We start from the raw sequence: 18580 nt of genomic DNA on the forward strand, positions 1-18580 counted from the left end.
TCTCTTTCTCTCTTTCTCATCGTCGCTTTATCATCTCGCCGTCACTGTTGGTTTCATCGTCTCTTACTTTCTCTAATTATCAGGTAAATCTCGCCGTCCTTTGTTGGTTTCATTGTCTTTCATCGTCATTGTTTTTTTTTTTAATTATTTCATTTGCATGTATATATGATGGGTTTTTATCGATCATTATTATGTTATTATTCGCTTAATTAGCTCGTAAAACAAATTAAATAAAATAAAACAAAGAAGAAGCAAGATGATAGAGAGGAATGCATGATAAACTTAATTAATAATTCATTAATATATATATATATATATATATATATATATATATATATATATATATATATATATATATATATATATATATATATAAATAAAATTAAAAAAGAGTTACATTTCTAAAAATGCAATTCTTATATTTTCATAGAGAGTCTTATTCTCTTCTATGATATCCCTCCTCTCCTCCTTAGCTATTTGGCGGTTTCGTTCAGCAGTTGCTATAACGTCATATAGCTGCAACAACTGCTGCTCTGTCAAGCCATTTCTTTTGGCGTCCTTGAGTGCGGCTTGAGCATCCACAAGATAGCTCTTAAAACTGTCCTCGATGTGGAGCAACCGGCGGATTAAGCTAGTATTTTTCTCGGTCATAGTAAGAGTTTTAAGGATGTAATCGTTCATTTTGTTGATGAACTTTGGAGTTGTTAGTTTGAAAGACTAATTAGGGGTTGGAGATTGTTTTAGCAGTTAGGGTTTGAAGATAGTGAGATAATGGACTGGTGGTTGAGATAATGTATGTATTTATACTAAGTAATGTGTCCTTTGAGTTGTTTTTTAATTAATTTAATATATGCATGTTTAGGAAGTTGTGCCATAATCATCATATCTCCCTGCTTCAAATCTAATGTAAACCCTTCTCATTCCATATATTGTCCATTCATATGCACAAGATATACGGGGATGGCGGTAAATAATGCATGCATCGGAATTATAACGGGCCCCGTAATTATGCATGCAACTAGTAATATTTAATTTAATTTTTTTTATTTTGTAAAAACAAACAACAACGGTTATGTAGATACAACCCGTTGTCTTTAGTTATAACAACGGTTCCTTGTAAATTAACCGTTGTTATAACTTTCCCACCAAAATTGAGTCACACTTTCCACAACGGGTTTTGATACTTAAAACCGTTTATAATAGTTTTAACAACGGTTTCCTTAAGAAAATCAACCGTTTTTAAAACCTTTTACAACGGACGCTTTAACAACGTCCGCTTTTTTATATAACAACGGTTTTTAACCGTTGTTATAGCCTGTATTTGTAGTAGTACTCATCAGCCTCCTCGTCACGGATGTCCTCCACCCTGAACTCCGGATCCTCCTCCTCCTCCTCTCTCCTCCTCCTCTGCTCAGCTCGAGCTCTCTCAGCTGCCACCGCAGGGTCCTCGTCCTCCTCCTTCTCAGCAGACTCCAGGTACCCCTCAGCTGGGTACAGGTAAAAGGAAGGGTGTGGCCAACCCTCTGGGATCGGACGGTGTCACCTCAAGTGGTACTCGTACAGAGGGTGCAAGGTAAGATCTAAGTCCCTCTCCATACGAGCCTGTCGCTGTGCAATCTCAAGCAATAAACCATCACGGCGCCCTTGGTCCATGACCGCGGATGCCACAAAGTGCGGAGATGGTACGGAAGTAGCTGGTAGGACCGGCTGTGCCTGTGTCTGGTCGGTGGGAGCAGGAGTGAGAGTAGGAGTAGGGGTCAGGATGGGAGTAGCCGTGGAAGGTTGGGTACTCCGGGAAGGTGTAGGCCCCTCTCTAGTCTCAAGTCTACGCCGCTTCTTGGCGGCGGGTAAAGTGGGAGGTGGTCGGAGTGGAAGGTGGTAGTCCGGTGGAGGTGGCAGTCGGTCGCCCTAGCGACAGTAGGCAAAGGGGCTAGACGGGGGAGAGTGTCACAAGGTAGGTCCACAGACAAGGAACCGTCTATCTTCCATGTATGGTAGTCTGGGGTCAGCCAATGCTGAGAAAGCATGGCATCCAGACTCAGATACCTCTCTACCTCGAGGTACTTCAAGTCACGAGGTCAGACGGGAAAAAGGGAACGGGCAAGAATGGTGGCTATGCCACCGCAGGCAATAGATCCCGTCTCCTTCAGGCCCTGGGCCCGAAAGTACTGGGCGGTCAAGTAGGCAATGTTGAGGGTAAAAGGACCCTCACACTCAACGTTCAGGTAACCGCCCAGGATGGAGAGCTCGGTGTTGGTGATGTTGTTCGGCTCCTTTTGGCCGAAGATGGTGCTCCCCATGAATCTAAGAGAGTAACGGGCAGGGGGAAGGTGGACCTGTGCGAGCTTTCGCTCGGAAAAGGTGGTCTAAGCCAAGGTCCTCCAAAGATGACGAATGACCCTCCTAGGGGCGGTAGCATCGCCCGTAGAGGAAAGGCCAAGTTTGCGACCAAACTCCTCCAAAGTCATCGGAAAAGTCCGGTTGAACAACCGGAAAGACACCGAAGAAGTAGTAGGAGCAGCATCGTGTGCCCCGGAGGAGAAGGTGAAGGAGCTGAGGAACTCAAGACTCAGCACCAGAAATGTACAGCCGCTCAAACTGATGAGTCCGGCCATACCCGTGCCCCGTAGAATCTCACAAACTGACTCGTAGATGCCGAGTCTCTTAAGTGCCGGTTTATCTAAAAACCGGGAAGGTACAAACTCACAGCCTAGGAGGTGATAAAACCTCTTACGATGTATGGCGTTAATAAAAATTACCTACGGGTAGTCTTGGTGAGAGTCGAGGGAGTTATCCTCTCGAACAGTAATCGTGCCAGAAGGAGAAACAACTGAAGTAGAGGGAGCGGCAGAAGTAGAGGTAGCAGGAGCTGGTGTAGAACGGGAATGTCCACGACCTCGGCCCCGGCCTCTAGAACCCGAAGTAGAAGCCTGTCCAGTGACGGTGTGAGGAACTAGGGCCGCTATAAAGGCAGCTTCAACCGCAGGTGAGTCCGCCACAAGTGTAAAACGGCGGCTGGAGTAGAGGTTGTGGCTGTTGTGGCCACCACTGACGAAGAAAGACTAGCAGCAGTGCTAGCGGTGGTGGTGGTCAGAATCAAAGTGGCAGCCCAAAGAGCTAGCTAGCAAGCAGCTAGCTTAGGGCGCAAAGACAAGACTGGCAAAAACTAGGAACACAGGGGCTGCGGTACTAACAGAAGTGGAGGCGGTGGTAACAGCAGGGACCACCGTCTCAGTTAGGGATGGACTAGAAGTCTGGCTAGTAGAGGGCAGTGAGCTAGACTTCATCCTGTATACCAAGGGCAGGGGATTTTATAAGAAAAACAACGGCTTACAGCAAGAAAACCAGCATGACAAATCCCAAATAGTCGAGAAAATTCGACTTCAGCACGAGAAATTCCCAATTTTCCTCAAAATTTTCGAATTAAAGCATGTAAACAGCGATAGGGGCGGGATAGCAAGTATCAACTGCAGCAATTAAACAACAACTGAGGTAAATTAAGCATGAAAGCATGAAAACCCCGTACGACAGTCAAAAATTTCGACTGTAAAGACCCCTTAACCCAAATCTCGCGCAAAATTCGAATTTAAACATGTTTAAGCAATGAGGAATGGGGCTTGATCATCAAGTAAGACAAAGAGGGGCAAGCAATGACAGTATAAGTCGAAAAACTCGACTAAGCAAGCAATTTCGAAGCCCTAATTCCAATTCACCTCATAAAAATGCAAAAAAAGATGAAATTAAAATGCAATGAGATGTAGGAATTACTTACTTGATGAGAATGAACCTACAAAATGCAATTAATCTTCAAACAATAAGCAAAAATGGCGAGTTTTGATTGAAAAACCGCAAACCCTAATCCCTCTAATAAACCGTGTAAAACACCACAAATCAAGGGGAAAACAAGGGGCTTTGAATGATTAATTAGCAAAGAGCAAGATGTAGGTGACGGATTTGGCAAATGGGCAAGAAATATGGGGATTTTGGGGATTTTTTAATCGCAAATAGGGGAGTTAGACGAAAAATTGGGGGAAGAATGAAAATAGAACCAAAAACAAAGAAGTTAAGGAGAAACTCCCCGCGTCCCTTGCGTTTTCACTCGATTGAGTGGTTTATACCTGCTCGATCGAGGACTTCATGAATCCAGCTACTCGATCGAGTAGAAATTCACTCGATCGAGAACTCCCCATTTGTGCTTTACTCGATCGACTAAACTGGAAGCACTCGATCGACCACATTTCACTCGATCGAGTACAAAAAGTACTCGATCGAGCTCTTTTTCTCGTGTAAGCTCTTTAATTCGTCATTCTTCCTTTGAACTTGCGTAAAAATTCCCCAAACCTGCATAAAAACACGTGCAAAAATATCCTAAAATACCAAATACGCAAAGTAACAGTCTATAGTCTTAAATCTACGCTAAAAATTGTCTAAATTCTAATTGTCCTAATTAAAAGCAATAAAAGAAATTCAACGGAAAATTCAAAAATTGTTTATACAAGTTGGTACACGGGGCATTTCCTCGCTCACTTCCCAAAGCAATTCAGTAGCCCCACGGAGGGCTCCTGACTGGAGGACGTCACTTCAGCAACATTGATCATCCTCTTCAGCTTCCATGAGCTTGAACTTGAATCATTCGGAGGAGAATAGTTCACATCCACATATGCTCGAACTTTTCTCACCCTCGCTCCTTTCTCACCGGTTGTAACACCGTCACTCCCAACTTGACTGACATTAATTGTACAATGCCCTTTGGCAGCTCCTTCATTGTCTTCATCTGTACCTGCAGCAAGGAAAACAGACGAACTTTCCTCCTTTTTGCTCTCAATCTGAGACGGAGGCGTAACAATAGCAGCACAATACTCCAAATTTTCATTTGGAGTGTCAATAATAGGGTCAATAGAAGAGAGGGCATTACAAGGCTGAGCTTGCATGGGGGCCCTTCGGAACTTAGACTGATGGAATATCAGCTCCTCGCCCCCAACCTAAAAAGTCAATGTCTTGCCCCCGACGTTTATTACTGCACGGGCAGTAGATAAAAATGGTCTCCCTAAAATAATAGGGGTATGTGCATCTTCGGGGATGTCAAGTACAACGAAATCAACGGGAATAAAGAACCTCCCGATCTTAGCAGGTATGTCTTCTATTACACCTAGTGGCCGTGATATGCTACGGTCGGCCATCTGGACAGTCATGTTGGTGCAATTAAACTTTGTCCAACCAAGTCTCTTAGCTAGAGACAACGGTAAGACACTGACGCTAGCGCCTAGATCGCATAACGCGTTATCAATCAAGTGGGTACCAATATGACACGGAATCGAAAAGCTACCCGGGTCTGACTGTTTGGGAGGTAACTTATTCTGAACTAGGGCCGTCCCCACCTCAGTCAAGGCTACCGTCTCATTATCACTAATATGCCTCTTACGCGATAGAATTTCTTTCATAAATTTAAGGTAAGAGGGAACCTGTGTCAGCAGTTCGGCGAATGGTACAGTGACCTGCGAGCTTCTCAGGATCTCGGCAAATTTACCGAATTGTTGATTAGCTTTAGTATTCTGTAGATGCCTCGGGAAGGGAACCGTGATGGGTATCTCGAGTCCCTTGTTTCTCTCTTCCAATGTGTCAGCCGGATCAAGCTCTATATCCTTTGGACGCTTCTTTCCTCTTGAACGAGGTCTTTCAGGTGATTTCTCACTTAATCGAGCACTAGCAGGCTCTCGATCAAGCTGACCGTCGTCCATACTACTCGATCGACCAAAATTCCCATTCGATCGAGTAGTTTCTTCAATAGTATCACTCGATCGAGTATAAAAATCACTCGATCAAGCAGTTGTCTTTTCCTGTTCACTCGATCGAGTGGAATTTCTACTCGATCGAGTACTTTCTTCATCCAATCTACTCGATCCACCTCCAGAAACTAGTCGATCGAGTACTTTCTTAGCCGTCAGCTCATTTCCTTCGACAGAACACTGTTCATCAACTATTATTTCCTTCCTCGGGTCTGATTTCAACACTTCTGGTCCCTCATATGAACGACCGCTTCTCAAATTGATTAAATTTACCGTCTCATGTGGATTTTAGTCAGTTTGTGACGGTAAATGACCCGGTTTCCTTGTAGATTGGTTCGCGGCTAATTGGGCAACTTGAGTTTCAAGGGCTTTGATGGATGCATCTTTCTATTGATCACTCAATTGCCACTACTTTGTAAAAGATTGCAGCATAGTCTTAAGCTCACCAATCTCACTCACCCCTCCAGAAGATGATGCTCCATGGTTGGGAGGAGGGAAGGAATGAGGCTTCTGAAAGCCTTGTTGATTCTTATGTGGAGGAACATACGGCTGCTTCTGGTGCGAAGGAGGGGTAGGATTGAGCACATTTTGCCTAGTCCACCTCAAATTGGGATGAACTGCCCCTTGGTTGTTGTAATAGGAACCCCCTCCTTGCCTATATTAATGAAAGGCAAGGACTTGTTCCTTCTCCATAAGACAGCCAACAGTAGTGTGACCATCATTGCTCCCACACCTCTCACATGTGACGGTCTCCCCTCTAGTAAGCACATGGACTGTCTGAGGCTCCCCAGCATAATGTAACTCCAACTTGTCAAATCTAGCATTCATGGCTTCCAGCTGAGCCACAACCTGCTTATCAACTACATGAACTGTTCTAATACCATCCCTCAGGTTTCCATACTCAACACTATGATTCGCCATCTCTTCAATAAGGGCCCATCCCTTATCATCGTCGGTATTTTCCTGGAATCTCCCATTAGATGACGCATCAAGTATAGCTCTGTGGTCATCATACAGCCCATTGTAGAACTGGTTAGATATAAACCATGGGTCAAAACCATGGTGAGGAATAGACCTCACCAATTTCTTGAATCGGGACCACGCCTCATATAAAGTCTCATCGAGAGCTTGCTTGAAACTGGTAATCTTGGCCCTCAGCTGATTGGTGCGCTGTGGAGGGAAATATCTCTTGTAAAAGGCAAGAGCAAGAGACTCCCAATCTGTAACCCCTGCAGCTGTGCGGTCCAAATCAGTCAGCCACTCCCTGGCTGAGTCGGTCAAAGAGAAAGGAAACAGAACTTCCTTAATCTTGTCTTGAGTTACCCCCTTTGTGGCGGGGATAGTAGAACAGTAGACTGTAAAGACCTCCATGTGCTTCCTCGGGTCTTCACCTGCAACACCTCTATACATATTTCTTTCCACCAGATTGATGTAGGAAGGGCGGATATCGAATGTATAACCATCCTCAGTCTGGAGATTGAAACCCTTTGGAATTGAGGATGCTTTAGGTACCGAATGACTGGAAAGTTTTGGCATCTTTACTTGTTGATCGGCAAAAATAGGAATGTTTTCTGCGAAAAGAGAATGATGTAGCTGTGGCTCGAAAGTACTCAAGTCTTCCTTTCGTGATTTTCTCTGCAGACGGAGTCTATGCCTGAATAGTCTCTTTGGCTCTGAATCAGCTGAAACTAACTCAAACCTGTCTGACCTGGGCATAAACAACACTGAAAGAAAATAAATAAGAACGGCCTCAAGGAATAAAAATTCCCTGAGACGGATAAAATAAACGAAACAAAGACAGATAGGGCGATTGCCTCCCCGGCAACGGCGCCAAAATTTGATACGTCTGTCGTATACCTATCAAAAATAAACAAACTAAACTAACTATATAGCTAGGGAAGTCAGGTCGATCTCGTCAGGGAGGCAAGATATCTGTAGAAGTCCGTCTATTTGGTCACAAATGGGGGGGTTGTTTAAATTGATTTCTAAACTAAAAGGGTTAAAGGAAGAGAAGTAGAGAAAAGAGCAGTAAAAGCGAGAAATAGAATTAAATTATCAGATATAGAAGGGTCATGTCAGGATTTCGGTTCACTACGGCAGTCCAGTGACTCAACTGTAAACAGCTTAGGCGAATTAATGCAAGACGGGTATTGAAAGGTCCTCTCGGTCAACTTTCTATCCTAAATTACCAATAACTTAACTTTCATCCTCGTCAGTGTTGGAATATGTGTCCTCCGACAATAATGCGATCACAACTGTTGATCATGATGATCACATGTTTAAGTCTCATTTTAAAGAATACAATTGGGAAGTAATATTTTACTGTCAACTGGTCCACACATATCGGTAATGATTGGCTGACTAGAGTTTGACATTACTGTCGTGAGACGGTGGTGACCAGTTGATCCCCTTAGGTCATACCTAAAGGGTAACACTCTTAATTGATCATTTAATTGATCGTATGACGATACGGGTTAATTAAATTACTTAAAATTGACGGACGATTTTGGAAGTAATATTTACGTGTCTCATTGTAAATTGATTAAATAAGATACGGTCTAAGTAATCGAATTGTTTTATTGCTTCGACGAAATTATTGTTTAAGGAAACAATTACATTTGAATGAATAAATTATTATAAATACAAGATGTTGTTATCTATAATTGGTAAATTATTTTGGCACAAGTAATTATGAATTAATAAGTCGATTTTGTATATGACGTATTTTTTATTAATGCGTTGATTTTTAATATGTTAAAAATACATAACAATTTTACATGACATGTGACATGTGACAAATTGACAAATTGACAAAGATAAAATGGAGTCCATTTTATCTATAATAACCGAAATAATGGGGAGGATTAAGAAAATATTATGTTAATTATGTGAGTGGTAAACATAATCATTTGCCAAATACCTAGCCATGCATACCTAGTGGTTATTGTGAAGAGCACTTTGATCATGCATTGGGCGTCACTACCTCCCCCTTCCACCCGGTTTTAAGAGGAGAAAACCATGGGTTTTTTCTCCTTAATTTTTACCTAATATACACTACCAAAAACATTAGTGTATTATTCATTCTATTCATCTAAAAATAAGAGTTTTTAGAGATATAAATTCTTCCTTATTCTCCCTTTCTCTTAACCGAAATATTGAGAGAACAAAATAATATTTTGGTCAATTTTATACAAAATTAATATTGTTCTAGTAATAATAATATTAATTTTATTAAGTTGTTACTTTGGGTATTAATCCTTGGGAGGGATTCTTTACTTGAATCCTTGTTCATCCACTTAAGGAAGCTCAAGAACAAGTGAGTAGGAGAACTCACTTGTGCCCATAAAATACGAAATCTTCAATGTAAGATGATAATTTCTTCTTTAATTTTGTTATTGTTTGCATGCATAAGATCAACATTTAATTTTATGACTAAATTAAATTGGTCGTGGATATTTTACTAAATCTTTCGGTTACTTGTCGTTAGGAGCACCTAGACCAAAACACAATTTATAACTTCACAAACAACTCTACAATTAGTAAAGAGGCAAGTAAAGGTCGGATCCCAAGGGACGGTAATTGAGATGAGATTTCTATTGCAACTAGTGGTGTCTTAGGGGTGTCACAATTGGGGTTGATGTAGAAGGTCACTAAACTAAATAGCATTGAAAGTAAACAAGCAAGATGAATTAAAAGGGTTGTAAACAATTGATAAAAAGCACTAGGGTGTCATGGGGTCATAGGGGATTCATGGGAATTGATCATACAAACATGTTCTCAAATTATAAGCAAGCAATTATTGTTGTGATGGATCGAGTTGGTTTATATCTTACAATCCTAGGAAAGTTTGGGTCCCGGAGCCGAATCGATTAGATTGTACAACACCTACAAGTCAACTTAGTCTTCCCTACTCAACAACATACATGGTCTAATGAGACTCGAGTTGGTTTATGTCTTAAAAGTCTCATTGAAAAGATAGGTGATGGGTAAAAAAAATGCAAGGATTCATAGGCTCACATTTCATCAAACATAACATGTGCATGAGTTGAGATTACAACAAGCAAGCAAATAAACTATGAAAGCATATTAATTTAAGCATGAATCATTTCCCATGTTGGTTTCCCCTAATTACCCACTAACCCTAGCTAAGTAACTACTCACTCATTATCATGTTGAACATGCTAGCAAGGTTGTCAATCATACCAACAAAGTGAAACATGATGAATAAATGAAAGTGATTAACAATAATTAAAGAGGGATTAAGAGAATTATACCTACTAATGATTCCAATAATAAAGAAAAGAATAAAAGAAGTACTTGATGCTTGATTGAGAGGTTGTCAATCTCCCAATAATAACTCAAATAATCTTCAATTACCCAAAATAAAGGATGAACAAGAGAGAGATTAAGGAAATAAAACTTGTATTAAAACTTGATTAATTGTTGATTACAAGATTAAAGAGAGATTTGATTGAGATTAACTACACTAAAGATTGCTAAGAAGAACATGCTCTTCTAATTAGACTGATGGGGTATTTATAGTGGGGATTAGGTGGATGAATTAGGGTTAACTAAGGGCTTAAATGACGATTAAGTCCCTACTTAAGGAAACGCTGGTCTTTTTGGAAAGACTCCGGTCTCTAGGGAGACTCTGGTCACTAGAAAAAGATGTGCATCCTTCCTTGAAGCTTGAAGAAGACGAAATGGGTCTGCCTGAGAATCCGGGCGTCTTCAGCACGTGACGGGCGGTTTTGGTGGTTTCTGCCCGGGCGTCTTGGGGTGAAGACGGGCGTCTTATGGGTCTTTTGCCCGGGCGTCTTGGGGAGAAGACGCGCGGATTATGGTGGTGGAGACGGGCGTCTTCTGGGGAATACGCACGGGTTGCTGTGCAGTCTCGTTTCTTCTTCTTTTCTTCCTTTTTCTTCATAAAATCCTTGGGGATTTCCTCGGGGATTCAAGGATCTTTTCTCATCATTGCCCATCTACTATAGTATGTATAAAGGCCTTCTAATCTTGTCTCTCTTTGATGCTTGGTCATTGAATTCAATCAATTTAGCCTCATTTTGCCGTGAAAATGCAAGGTTTGCACTCCTTTCCTACCAAGGGATCAAAACCTCAAAGAATATGCAAAACAAATAACTAAAGACAATAAATGGCCCAAATATGCACTAAAAAGCATGGGAACAAGGCTAATTCGGGGACTAAATGTGCTCTAATTATGGTCACATCAAATATCCCCAAACCGAACCTTTGCTCGTCCCGAGTAAAGAGGTGACAAATACTATGACCATTATTTAAACTAACCTAATAACATAGCCGATATGAGACAATTAGCGGGTCTCACTCCGCGCCTTCAACTCACAACAAGACAACCATGAGGTAGGATGCCTTCTTGAAAGGCAAGGTGGGTCTTGCCAAAATGGCGACACATCCAAACATTAAGGACACAAAATCAAGTAATGGATGTATCTACAAAAGAATAGCCACTTTCCTCATCTAAGTGGCGGAAATTATCTATAAGGGAAGCAATTCAAGGGTACACATTCCTTCATAGATGCAATTTCTTCAAACTACTAAGCCTAGAAGGATACCAATAAATCACCTCCAAATTGTGTCAATCTAGGGTACCTTTGTCCTCAATCGTTAAATGCTTTTGTCAAGAATAGACTCCCTATGGTGTTAGAAACACTGGAGGATCGCGGAATTCCCCCTCTTGCCTAGACAAGAAGAAGGGTCGTCCCCTCTCTACCATGCACGAAAATGGATACGATGGATAAAGGGATCAATAGATATTTGAGTTTCACTTTGGGAGTTTGCTTTTGTTTTTGTTTTTCCCCCCAATTTCTTGTGGCATTTGACATTTGAGAACACTTTCTTTGCCATTTCTTTTTGATTTTTGGCATTTCAACACTTGACAACTTTCAACTTTTCTTTGCATTTCTCTTTGAACATTTTCAAAGTCACCCCATATGTAGTGAGGGTGGCTTATATTTGAAGCTTTAAGAGTTCTATTTTTGCTCCTCTTTTCATTTGATACATTTTTGCAAACTTTCTTTCACTTTTCATTTCATTGAACTCAAATTTATTTCTTTTTGTGCCCATTCCCTTTGATGACAAAAATGTGGTAGAACATGGATGATGGATGGATGCATGGTTTCAAGGGTCACCTTGGAATAAACGATAGCCAAGGAGTTATCACACCACAAGGTACTCTTGACTAGGCCTTAATCCATGGGTTAAAGGATACTAGCATGACACATTCTAGGATGTTTTACAAATATTCTAACAAGCAAAGTTTTAAGAAGAAAAAGCATATACTAGGGCCTATATACACTTGTCAAGCTTCCCAAGTAGACGGTTTCGCAAAATTTTTTAAACATGCAAACTACATGCCATGATGCAACTAGCATATAAACATCCTAATGCAAATGATTCTACCAACTAATATGACATATAAACTAAATGCAAGTCCTAAGTTCACATTGTTATACAGCATCAATCAAAATAAAGCCACATAGTCATTAACATAAAGAGGAAAAAGGAGATTGAAAAGATCATACCATGCGGTCTTCAATATCCTCATGTCTCGGATGTGGCGTAGTCGATCAATGTGAACAAGAATAAAACAAACACAATATATACAACAATATATACATGACTACACTACAAAGGAAATGAACTTGTTTTTGGTTTTTCAATTTTTCAATTTTTCAAATTTTCGTGGATTTTTAAATAAAAGTTAAGTTAGAATTCTCCATCCCCACACTAATATGGGCATTGTCCTCAATGGCCAAAATGATGGGAAATCATGCATACATGATGCATGAATTATACTCTAAATGCAAGCTACACTAATCTACACTACATGATGCATGGTTTTTTGTTTATGACGGAGAGCGTAATTTAGATTACTTCTCGTTGCGTATGCATGTAGTTCCCCAAACCGAGTTAGACATTATTTCTAATGTCCTAAAGTTGTGGTAGTTCATGCACACAAGATGCAATGCATGAAACTAAATTTGTCATTTTGGATTTTCAAAAGTGGGAACAATAAAATAAGAACACCTCAATGGGGCCGAGGTGTTAGTCCTCTATGTTGCTAGGAGTACTCCAACCATGATCAAGATAATGTAAAATAAAACAAAGAAAGAAGTAAGCAAACCTCAAGAGGGTAGGAGCCTCCAAAGCTTGCTAGTCTTCCACCATATCATCATTATCATCTTCTTCCTCAATAGAAGTGGACTCATCACCACTTCCCTCTTCACTTTCTTGTTCACTTTCTTCATCATCCTCTTCTTCTTCTTCACTAGCCTCTTCATCAATGCTATCAACAATATCATCACCGACAACCTCATCGTCACCCGGAATCTCACCCCTAGATGCACTCGGAAAGAAGACTTCCCTATCCGCCCAACTAGGCAAAGGACATGAAGGATCAAGTAGTCCTTGCCTAGCTAAATGAAGGAGGTGTGGATATTGGGATAAGTAAGCATTTTCCCGATCCTTAAAAGCTTGCTTGTGCATCTCTTGCAGAAGAAGAGTCATATAATCTTTGCTTGCTTCAACGCCTTCGGGTTTGAACTCTTGGTACTTGAAAGGATAGGGTGGTGTGACAATGGAAGAGGAGGGCATTTCAACTTCATCCCTTTGTTGTCGGATAATGTATTCGGCTTCTTTTGAGAGGGGAAGGAGGTAGTTGGTCCGATGGACACTCAAACGACAAATCTTAGAAGGCAAAGGAAAAGATCTAACCTCATTGGTGAGCCACCCATACTTGGTGTCAAGAGGGTTATGGGTAACCCACTTGTACTTGTTAATCATAGCATCCATATCAATGAGATGACCTCCCTTTTTCGCCACATACTTGCTATCCTTGTTGAAATTCGGATCAAAGTACTTAGCCAAAAGAGTGACTAGACCTCAATTTACAATAACGGTGGTGCCTTGCTTCCCACAATCAACATTTAGCCATCTATCCACCAAAAGCCTGAGAGAATTGAAAGGCTTGGTGAATTCCCTTCCAATATTTAAGGCCGACTCAAGAAGATCACAATCGAGCTTGGTAAAGTGGTTGGTGTCTTTTCTTGCAATGATGGTATTCCCTATGACCTTATGCCACACTCTAATGCCCGGATGGTGGACTAATAGAGCGCGACTAGCATGATAGTTCTCAAATTTCCTTCCGGAAATCGCCTCCCAAAAAGGAGCGGGGTCATACTTTCCGGGATTCTTGAAATAACTATGTGAATCACTAAGACCCAATGCTTTACCCAATTCCTCAAAGGTGATGCGCCTACTCACATTAGCTAGGTGGAACTCGATGTTTTCCATTGTCTCTACCTTAGTAACTTTCAAAGAACTCAAGAATTCTAAGGTAAGGGAGGGGTATGTCAATTCTTTTGTTGCAAACAATTTTACCAACCCCATGGCTTTAAAGAAGGCTTTAGTTTGCTCAAGGACACCCAACTTATCTAAGGCATCTTCACAAATAAACTTGGTGGATAGAAAGGATTTTCTAGCATACTTGGTAAATGTTTCCCTATGGGAGTTAGAGATGAAAATTACCTCCGGATAGTTCGAAAGTTGAGCAATTTCCGGAGTTGTTGATGTTGTTGCTTCCAAGGGAGGTTGTTGTTGTTGCACTTCCAAGTTTGAGCTAGGTACCACCATAGCCAATGAGGCTTTCTTTGCTTGAAGACTCTTTTGTCTTGTTGATAGTGCCTTTGCCTTAGGTGCCTTTGTTGCTCCTTTTGTCCTTGCCATTGATGTTTGAACCAAGAAAAGAGTGAAAATCTTTAATTTCCAAGTATACCCAAATCGATTTTAAGGTGAAAGGCTTTGCCTTTATAATTTCAAAAATCGACTCAAAGGTTGAAGATTTTGGTGCTTGGTTTGATTTTTGTTGAAACAGGAGTGATTAATTTTTGTTAGAAGGATGTTTTGATTTGATTTTGATGAATGTGGTTGAGGAAAACTTGTTTTTGTGATGGAAAGGGTGAGGGTTTTGAGTTTTGGGGTTTATGGGTAGTGTTTTGAATGTAGAAATGAAGAAATGAATGGGGGATGGGGTTTATAAAAGACCCGAAAAATTTTGAATTGCAGGGGAAGACGGGCGTCTTTCCTTCGGGACGCTCGGATTCTGCCTGTTTTGGCTTCAGAGTTCTCGCCTAAAGACGGACGTCATTCAGCAAAGATGCTCGGATTGTTCAACTGCGGGACGGGCGTCTTTCACTGAAGAGGGGCGGATTCCTTTCCAGTGATTTTTCTTGTTTTTCTCAGCAAAAAAGACAGGCGTCTTTTCTTCCAGGATGGGCGTCTTTCTGAGGACGGGCGTCTTTCTTGCAGGATGCTCGGATTTATCAACAGTCCCAAAATTTCAGCTCAGATGGACGGGCGGATTCTTACAAAGACGCCCGGATTGCCTGAAGACGGGCGGATTCCCTAGAAAACGCTCGGATTCTGCCTCTTTTACCCGGATTCAGTTCCAACCGTGTACTTGCATATCCCTCGTCATTTTTCATTCTTCAAAATCCCGTGTTCTTCATTGTGGGGGCACTACTAAGGCATGAATAGCCTAGGCAATTATTATCCCCACACTAAGCTAAAGCACTACACATCAATTGAATCATTAGTCCCTCCCTCACTTCTCTCAAAAATGATAATTATCTTGATCAAAGCATAAAAATCCAAAAATGACAAAAATGCAATGTAAGAATTAAAATGCGAGTTAGAGAGTTAAAAATATTTACAAATGGTGGTTTAGGGAGGACTCCACCAAACTCTCATCCTTAGTGAGATGTCATGGGGGCATGTCCAAGGTGTTGTTGATGTTGCTCAACACCGTGAATAAGTAATCAAAAGCTTTTTCATTATCATGATAAAGATCATCAATAGATCTTTGCCCTTGTTGTCGGTCTTGATCGATAGCATTACCAATATAGGGATTGAAAATCCCTTCAAACTCATCGTCCCAAAGACCACAAACTTCATCTACTTGATCACTAAAGATCTCTTGAGTTGATAGAGACAACTCTCCCACTTTCTTGTCTTGGCCAATGAGGCCATCCTCTTCATTGCTTGACTTTGGTGAGCTTTTCAAACTCTCTTTGTTACAATTCACTTGCTCTTTGAATGGAGCATCTTCAATTTTCTTCTTCCATTGGAATTTCGACTTCTTCCTATCATCCTTTCGGCTATATTGATCAACCATAAAACATGGTTCATGCAAACGGGGAGCTCTCGTGATCTTGTCAAGATTGAAAGTTATGCTCTCATCTCCCACTTCTAGAGTGAGCTCTCCATGCTTCACGTCAATCACCGCACCCGCGGTGTGTAAGAAAGGTCTTCCTAGAATGATTGGAATGTTGGAATCTTCTTCCATGTCAACAATGACAAAGTCCACCAGGATGAAAAATTTCCCAATTCTTACGGGAACATCTTCCCATATCCTTAATGGTGTCTTCGTCGATCTATCGGCCATTTGGAGTGTGATATTGGTGCATTTAAGCTCTCCCATCCCCAACCTTTTACTCACCGAGTATGGCATAACACTCACACTAGCCCCTAGATCACATAAGGCTTTGTTGATCGTGGTGTCGCCAATGGTACACGGTATTGAGAAGCTTCCCCGATCTTTGAGTTTTGGAGGTGAACTCCCTTGAAGTAGCACTACCTGCCTTAGTGAAGGCGATAGTCTCAAGCTTCCTGATCGACTTCTTCTTTGTGACGATGTCTTTCATGTATTTTGCACAGGCCGGCAAGTGATTGATTAATTCCGTGAAAGGAATTGAGACTTCCAAATTCTTCACAATTTCCATAAATTTTCCAAGTTGGTCATCAAATTTGGGCTTGGCTTGACGACTTGGAAAAGGAAGTCTAATCACAATGGGCTCCTTCTCCTTGACCTTGTCTTCATTCTTCTTTGAAATTTCTTCTTTTGATGGTTCTCCATCCTTGGAGTTTTGGACAATTTCTTCTTTATCACTAGCTTCCACAACTTCATCCTCAACTTGCTTCTTTGGTGCTTCATACCTTGTACCACTCCTCAAGTGAATGGCACTAACCGTTTCATGTCTTGGGGGATTACTTTGAGTTGGTAATTGCCCCTTTTGTCTTTGTGAGCTTTAAGATGATAGTTGAGTCAATTGGGTTTCCAACATTTTGGTGTGAGCTAGGATGTTGTTGATGGTGGTTTCCTTTGCTTGACTATCTTTTTGCATTTGAGTGAAAAACTCTTATTGATTTTTTTGCATTTGGAGTACCGCTTTTTGAACATCAAAACCTTGGTCATTTTGTTGATTGTACGGAGATTGATTTTGGCAACCTTGGTTTTGGTTGTAAAAGGGTCTTTGATTTTGGTTTCTCATGGGAGGTGGGGTGTATGTTGTTTGAGGGTTTTGAACATTTTGGCTTTTGTATGAGAGATTTGGATGGAATTTGGTGTTTTCATTGTAATAGTTGGAATAAGGGGTACCACTCTTGTATGCTTGGAAATCATTCACTTGTTTATTTGTTCCCCTACATTCACTTTGGTCATGTCCCAAAGTTCCACAATACTCACATATCCCACTTGGGATTGATGAAGATGCCGTCATGGCATTAACATGATGCTTTGGTGATTTTGAGGCTTCTTCAAGTCTAGCCATAGCTTTTTCAAAATTCAAATTGATGGTATCAATGTGAGCACTAAGTTGAGCACCCAATTGAGTAATGGAGTCCACTTCATGCTTTCCTCCTCTAGTAGCCTTGCGAGGTCTACTATATTGTGAGTTATGGACCGCCATTTCCTCATTTTTGTTCCAAGTTTGATTGTCATCAACTTCGATGAACATTCCATTTGATCCCATGTTGAGAATGTTCCTTGAATCTTCATAAAGACCGTTCCAAAATTGTTGTACCAAGAACCACTCGCTAAGTCCATGGTGAGGACATGAGCGACAAATTCCCTTAAACCGCTCCCAAGCTTCATACAAAGATTCTTCATCCCTTTGCTTAAAGCCCGTGATTTGAGCTCTTAGCATGTTAGTCTTTTCCGGTGGATAGAACTTTTTGTAGAAAGCTAGAGCCAACTTCTTCCAAGAATAAATTCCGAGAGTAGCCTTATCAAGGCCTTTCAACCATTGTTTCGCGGTGCCAATTAGAGAAAAAGGAAATAAGACCCATCGAATTTGGTCTTTAGTTACACCGGTTTGAGAAATCGCATCACAATAGTCACAAAAAGTCTCCATATGAGAATGAGGGTCTTCACTAGGCATCCCCCCAAATTGGCTTCTTTCGACTAGTTGGATAAATGCGGATTTGGCAATAAAATTTCCGGTTAGATATTGTGGTGTGGGAGTACCATTGGGTAGGTTCTCCTCGGTGGGTACGGAATGTGATGAAAACTTAGGCATTGTGGGTTGATTTTGTGTTGGGTTCTCCTCACCTTCTCTTGCAAAAGGGGTGATGAACTCAATAGTATTTGGTTGAATATCTATAACCTCACCAATACCTCTCAAATTTCTCCTAGCAAGTCTTCTATTGGTTGTCAAAGTTCTTTCAATTTCACGATCAAAGGGTAAAAAATCATCTTGTGACCTTTTAGACATGCAAAATATCAAACAACTCGAAAACAATTAGAACAAACCTTGAGGAGTTTTACTTCCCCAAGGCGAAGAAAGACACAACTAATAACAATATAAGAAAATCTAAATCAAGTTAACACCGTCCCCGGCAACGGCGCCATTTTTGGTCGTGGATATTTTACTAAATCTTTCGGTTACTTGTCGTTAGGAGCACCTAGACCAAAACACAAT

The 18580-nt window shown here is 41.0% G+C and overlaps 1 non-coding gene across 1 annotated transcript; it reads left to right on the forward strand.

Annotated features, from left to right (window-relative positions):
- The first annotated feature begins 17699 nt into the window (after window positions 1–17699).
- LOC141624255 (small nucleolar RNA R71) lies at window positions 17700–17806 on the forward strand. Its single transcript, XR_012534064.1, has one exon. It is a non-coding gene; the product is annotated as a small nucleolar RNA R71 (small nucleolar RNA).
- Window positions 17807–18580: the final 774 nt, after the last annotated feature.

The sequence above is a fragment of the Silene latifolia genome, chromosome X (genome assembly GCF_048544455.1).
Source record: "Silene latifolia isolate original U9 population chromosome X, ASM4854445v1, whole genome shotgun sequence".
Classification (NCBI taxonomy): domain Eukaryota; kingdom Viridiplantae; phylum Streptophyta; class Magnoliopsida; order Caryophyllales; family Caryophyllaceae; genus Silene; species Silene latifolia.